The following is a 6,351-nucleotide window of genomic DNA, read 5'->3' as shown; positions in this document are numbered from 1 at the left end:
TTAAATCAAACTGGATTTCATTGTCTCACTGGTACTTGAGTAGTCCATTGTGCTGGTGTGAAAGAACAGAGGTGTTTTGGAGAATGTGGCAGTGACCCCACTACATCTGACATACTAAACTGTATCCCGACGAGGATGGGATTTGAACCCACGTGTGCAGAGGACAATGGATTAGATGTATTTGTCAAAGTGGACGTCCCAGATGACATTTCATTGACTCAATTGCATTTGAGTTCAAACATGCACTTATTTTGTCATGACTAAGTGCTTTTCAAAGATTGTCCCGTCTTTAAGAAGAGGAGCTAAACAGGAACTCCTCTGGAGAATGTGGGCGTCGATCCCACTACCTCTCGCATGCTAAGCGAGCGCTCTACCATTTGAGCTAATTCCCCTATGGAAAGGAGTGTACTTGAAAGTCCAGTCTGAAATGAAATGCCATCCGCGAAGGCCAGTTCTAACAATACATTGATGGTTTTGAAGCCTTATCAGGCTCCAAAACACTACTTGGGGTGTTTATGGTATCTTCGGGAAAATGTATACAACTGTGGAACTCTGAATTCAGTCTTCTGCAGTATGAACTAACCTTGTATATATTTTCACTGTAGGCTGTTGGCCTGCAATGCTACAGTTGTGTCCACATTGTTCACTAATTTATGCCTCGCAGTGGTTATAAATGTAACACATTAGGTCTGATTTCTGGTCTGTTAGACCATGATAACAGACTTTCACACTGGCTGCCTGTTGCTCTTGGCTTGGTTTTATCTGACCGCTTTTAAAAAACAGCTGGGTTTGCATTAAGGATAATTTAATACATGTTATTTATAATAATTATTCATAATTCGAGATAGTAGCTGATGTGTTGCTGATTACATCTGTTTCTTTATCCTGAGGTGTAACAAAATACACAAGTTTTCATACTTTGAAAAATTTGAAATGAGAATGTTAACACTTAGATAAAAAACAGGGTAAATTACCCTGGTAACTGATGCTGAAGTTATTTGATTGGTCAGTAGTTTGGTTAGATGTCAGCATCAGTTAGACACCTTTTTATGACTTTTTTCACCCAGCAACAACTCTTTCGCCACTTTTTGGACAAACCTCAGCTACTTTCTTGCTGCCAGTATTTGTGCAACATCAGGCTTTTCCTCCACAGGCACACCTCTCTATGCTGACGCCAGCCTAATCAAGTAAATAATATTGTGACGAGCACTGCTCTAGGAGACTTCCACACTTACAGGAACTGATCTCAGCTTCTTGGGGCCTTTAAACAAGCAGTATGACAAGCACGTCATCAAGAGTCGGTGTGAATGTGTGTTTGACTATGTTTAAATGTTTCAGACATGACACAAAATAATCTGACATGAATCACACTGTTCATTGTGACTCATTACAACAAATTTGTTTCATGTCTCACAAAGCAGAAAGAGTGATCCTGGTTTATGGGCTGTTGGCAGAAAAATAGACCTGGATTTACAATCCAGAAATCATTTATAAAATGTAGAATCAAAAACATGTTGTGTTTTAAAAAAGAACTTACATCTGTGCTAAAATGTTAATCCCATGCCTTTCTGCTTTCCCCCTGTCCTTTCATCCATCCTCCTCCTCCCTCCTGTCTTCATTTGTCTTCCCTCCTCTCTTATTCCAAGCAACATCTTAATTTTGTCAACTGTCACAAGCCGAGCTGTAATTTAACATTGTGGCTTCAGAGGGCAGATGCGGGTTCTATAAATGCTGACGTTCTGGTTAAATCTGGTCTTGAATGAGTCCAGCTGAGTGACTGTGGCGGTGTCCCAGAAAACCACATGTGAGTGGTGGGGGTGGGGGTCATTTACACATACATCTTATATATCTATCCCGCTCAACCTCCCTGAGTTACTGAAGGACATCGACTGAACCGAGCCTTGTTCTACATGAGTAACTCACACTCATTGACCCACAGTCTGTGAGCAGATACACTGCGGTCGGGTCGGATCCAGCTTGAATGCTGAACAGGGAGGCGACGGTGGTGTGCTCTGATTCCATACTGCACTGACACTCTGAATTTATAGAGTGGTCTGTACAGAGTGGTCTGTGCCATGGTTGTTTGTATTTGGTGGAAACTGAGTCTTAGATGTTGAAAATAGACTCAGAACCACATCTGTTTCTGCTGCAGCGTGCCTTCAAGGCCACTGGAGAGAAAACTCAATACTTTGAATAAACGCCCAGTGTCACAGTTAAAATTAACAGTGGCTGTGTAATCAGCCAAGATCAGCAGTGTAGGTGGGTTCACGAGTGAAGAAGTGTGCGAGTGTAATGTATGGTGCGCAACACAAACCAAATGGATGCCTCAGGAAGGAGAGAGAAGCAGAACGAAGCCTCCAACATGGATTTTAAAGGAGCCCAGGGGCCGGGTTCACAGAGATATGTCAGACTGGTCTGTAGCGTCGGTCCAGTCTGATGTTAGTCAGACGTTTCACAAAAATAAAGACTGACTCATTTTAACACAAAAACATTAGACACCTTACCCCCAGGCTAACTCAGGGCTAAGACTAATGTTACCATGGTAACAATCAATGATACCCGCGCTGACCAGTAGCACCCAACAGAAAAAAATAGGAAAACATTGTTGTGTTGCGTTCATTCTCAGAATGACATGAAAATTAGTTTTGAGTTTTGCGTTCAGAACGTTTTTCTTTAACTCTTGGCAGGTGAACCATAATGACTCAGGGTTACATTCCGCTAAACCAGTTGGCTCCGCCCTCGTGACATCCTTCACAGGTTAAATGCCAAGCTGATTACATTACACCACAAACATGCTTCATAACTTGTGGTGTGCTGACATTGTTATGGGAGAGAGCTATGAGAAGGGAAAGAGTTTGTAGAGAGCGCAGAGATTCTATTCTCAATCAGATTGTTCTTCTTGTTCGCGGTCGGCAAACATTTTTCTGCTGCGGTAAATGCAGCTGAGCCATTCCTCAGTCAGCCATTTGTTTTGATTTGAAAAGAATTTTAATTTACCCAGAATTCATTGTACCACAAGTCCGACTTAATATTCTCAAGAACTAAACTGCTTTGTGCAACATGAATTTAGACTCAGGTCTATCTGAAGTCTGACTGTTTGTTCTATGTAAGACACCAAATCAGAATCTTTGGTGAAACCAGCCCCAGGTGCTGCCATCCTGCTGATGACCTCTGCCACGCCCACCTCCAGTACCTGAAAGAAACCACACAAACCAAGCAACAGTTACAGAGGCAGAGAGGGGTCGTGTTGAGACGTTAAAAAATGTAACTCTTCAACCAGTAGATGTGTTTAAATCAGCTCTTCAAGCTAAGTTACTGTGAATAAAGCACAAGCGAAGGCAAATCTGTCTGTGATGATCTATAAATGAATGATTGATTACCTCTTGTCTGACGTCACTCGTTTAAATCCCTGCGGCCATCTGAAAGGAAGCCACTGTGTTTACACTCAATGAAATCACATGTAAATGACACCAGGCTGCTGCAAAATAACCACATACACCACAGCTCTGTATTCCTGTCTGTTGAATAAGAGACTACAGCAGTTCATCAATCCCATGCGGCACTGCTTCCTTCTTTGTAGTAATGTCTTTGGAATTTGTGCTGCCGTGTGTTCCTGCTGTGTCGCTCTGACCATTCCCACAAAAAAGTGATGTCCTGAAGAGACACCTGTCCATGTGTTGAACTGTAATCATCATGATTCTCTGTGTTTGGCAGCGATGAGTCAGTGATGGGTTCGAGGATGTATTTTGTTCATCACCGCACCCTTCTGATCTACACTCACCAATCAATTTAATAGGAACACCTAGTTTACCTGTTTATTTCGCGAAATTATTTCCAATCAGCCAATCACATGGCAGCATTGTATCAACTCCTGGGGACACAGCCGAGGACCTTCGGTAATGATGAAAAATGCGATCTCAGTGAATCTGAGCGTGAGACTGTCGCTGGTGTCAGACAGTCAGATGTTTAATCTTTCATATGAGACTATCTACTCAATAAGTACTGACTGAAGGAGCCACGTCACAATTACTGCTGAAAAATTTCTTTTTTTACTTTCGGTTAATAAATTATGATGCATTAACATTTAGAGGAAAAGTTTGATTATTTAATATGTGTGTGCTGCAGGAGGTGGATTACTCTCTTTTCACTTCAGAAATAGAGCTGATCAAACTGTACACGAAACACTTCCTCTCCGGACAGATAAACTTCCTGTGACTCTGAAGAGAAAACCCAGTGTGGGTCCTGATATAGATAACATCCAGACCTCTGTGCTCTGACTTCTCATTAACTTGTGTCAACATTAGATCATTTCATTATTTTTCTCTGTCTAGTACTTGTGGTTGCAGTTTGTGACCATCAGTGACCGACAGAATAAAACGTGAACAGTGAGCCTTTTAGCGCAGTGATTCCAGGCATTTTAATACTGAATACAAGGACATCTGGCGGCTTCCTCCCTCTCCCTTCACATTACCTTCAGGATACCCTCTCCAGGTTACAGGTCCACACTGGAGAAAAACTGGATATACATCGATCAACTGGACCAGATTCAGAGTCCAGAACCAACACCAAGCTGGTTGAAACACTCCGTATCACTGTCTCCTAAAAATGATTTTTTCAGTACAAATAAACTGTCAACAGTAAATGTGTTTTTGGTAGCAACTGGATTTTTAGTTTAACATAATGAGGATGTGTTGTTAATTTGGCAAGTTTCCTGTGCCGGGGTCTGGCCCGTAATACCTCCACAATGTGGGCATACAGCCAAAAGTTTGGTGCCAGAGAATTGGGTCCAGGTGTGGAAGAAGCATCTGAAACCATGCTGTTATATGGGCCAGATTTGTGGGCTGTGGAACTGGGCGTGTCTGGGGCCAGAAGAGAAATAAGCATGTGGCCCTAGTAGGAGACCAAATTATTTTGCTATCTGGGACTAAAGTTCATTGCTCCACCTGTAGTGACCCCAGCTTTATTAAAACTGTTTCATGGTTCTGTTCAGACTCTCACAGCCCCCGGTTCAGGTTCCCTGAAAGATCCTGGTCTGTATTAAAGGAGGTATTTGTTTAGTTTTTTTCACGTTGCTACATAGCTAACATTAGCATTAACAGCTATTTTACTATTTAGCCTTGCAACAAGAGCTTCAGCCATAGTTGCCATTGACAATACAAGGAGTTATGAATACTTCCTCTGAGAAGCACTTTTTCAGCCTGGCAGCACAGTGACTTGTAATCGGAAAGTGACGGAACGGGCCTGATCCAGGCTGAAGCTAGCCGTTAGCATGCTAACTTCGGTGGAGAAAAGCGTGATAGAGACAAGAGTAAACATTGGTGTTTGTTTCCACATCTGGAGACAGCTGTTGGTGAGTAAAGGAATGGTTTGATGCTGAACTCACATCATTTCTTCTAGACTGGTCAGTAAAAAGCTCGTTAATGCTAACATTAGCTGTTAGCAACGGGGAAAACATACAGATAGCTTTCTTTAACACAGAAAAAGCTCACAGTGACTTCAGATATTTAACCTAAGCTCCATCTTTACGTAAGCTCTGAACCAAAGAGCTGCTGTTTGTCTAAACCACGACAGCACTCCTGGATGTGAACCTGGTCTGAACAGTCCTGAACTTTGTACATCCTCCATCCACAACAACCTCCAGGAACCTGTGCCTTTAATAAAGTAGCTTCATTCATTTAAACAACATCATCATTTCCTCTGTTAACGTTGCCTGGTGAGTATTTTCCTGTATAGCTCTTCCTTACTTATGATGCTTCATCTCCTCCATAATAATGAAGTCCACCAGACAGACCAAGGAGATGATGAGTAATGGAGTCCCTAAGCAAGAGACAGACAGGCAGCTTTCCAAATATTACGGAATAAAAGTCTAGGAGTCGATTCCGTCTGAGAACTTTCCTGTCTTCATTCACACAGCTCAGCTGATGTTTATTTTGTTGGCAGAGACATGAAGCGTGTGTTCGTGTTATCTGGTCAGAATTCACGTTCATCAGGTTTTATTCTGCAGACGTGAACTCACTCCTAAGAGTTTATTCTGTAATTGAATTTTGGGAAAGGTCTGCCTTCTTGTTCGTCTGCTCTGTAGGAGCGTTCTTGCATTACTTCAGTCTCATCCTTTTGTGGGTTCTGTCTGGTAGACTTCATTTGATTATGGAGGAGGATGAAGCCATCGATAAGTGAGAGGGGGAAGAGCGAGTACATGGAACTACTCGATCACCGTGAGGCAACATAACAAGAGGAATGTAATGTTTTTAATGAATGAAGCTAACATTTTATAAAAAGGCACATGGTCCTGGAGTGGTTGTTGGGTGGATGGGGAGGATGTACATAAGTTCAGGACTGTTCAAGACCAGG

The 6,351-nt window shown here is 42.3% G+C and overlaps 1 non-coding gene across 1 annotated transcript; it reads right to left on the bottom strand.

Annotated features, from left to right (window-relative positions):
* Window positions 1-319: 319 nt before the first annotated feature.
* On the bottom strand, window positions 320-392 carry trnaa-agc. The gene has a single exon. It is a non-coding gene; the product is annotated as a tRNA-Ala (tRNA).
* Window positions 393-6,351: the final 5,959 nt, after the last annotated feature.

The sequence above is a fragment of the Seriola dumerili genome, unplaced genomic scaffold, assembly GCF_002260705.1.
Source record: "Seriola dumerili isolate Sdu_G_001 unplaced genomic scaffold, Sdu_1.0 BDQW01000111.1, whole genome shotgun sequence".
NCBI lineage: Eukaryota > Metazoa > Chordata > Actinopteri > Carangiformes > Carangidae > Seriola > Seriola dumerili.
The sequence above is the reverse complement of the archived record's forward strand: the minus strand, read 5'-3'. Positions and strand labels throughout refer to the sequence as shown.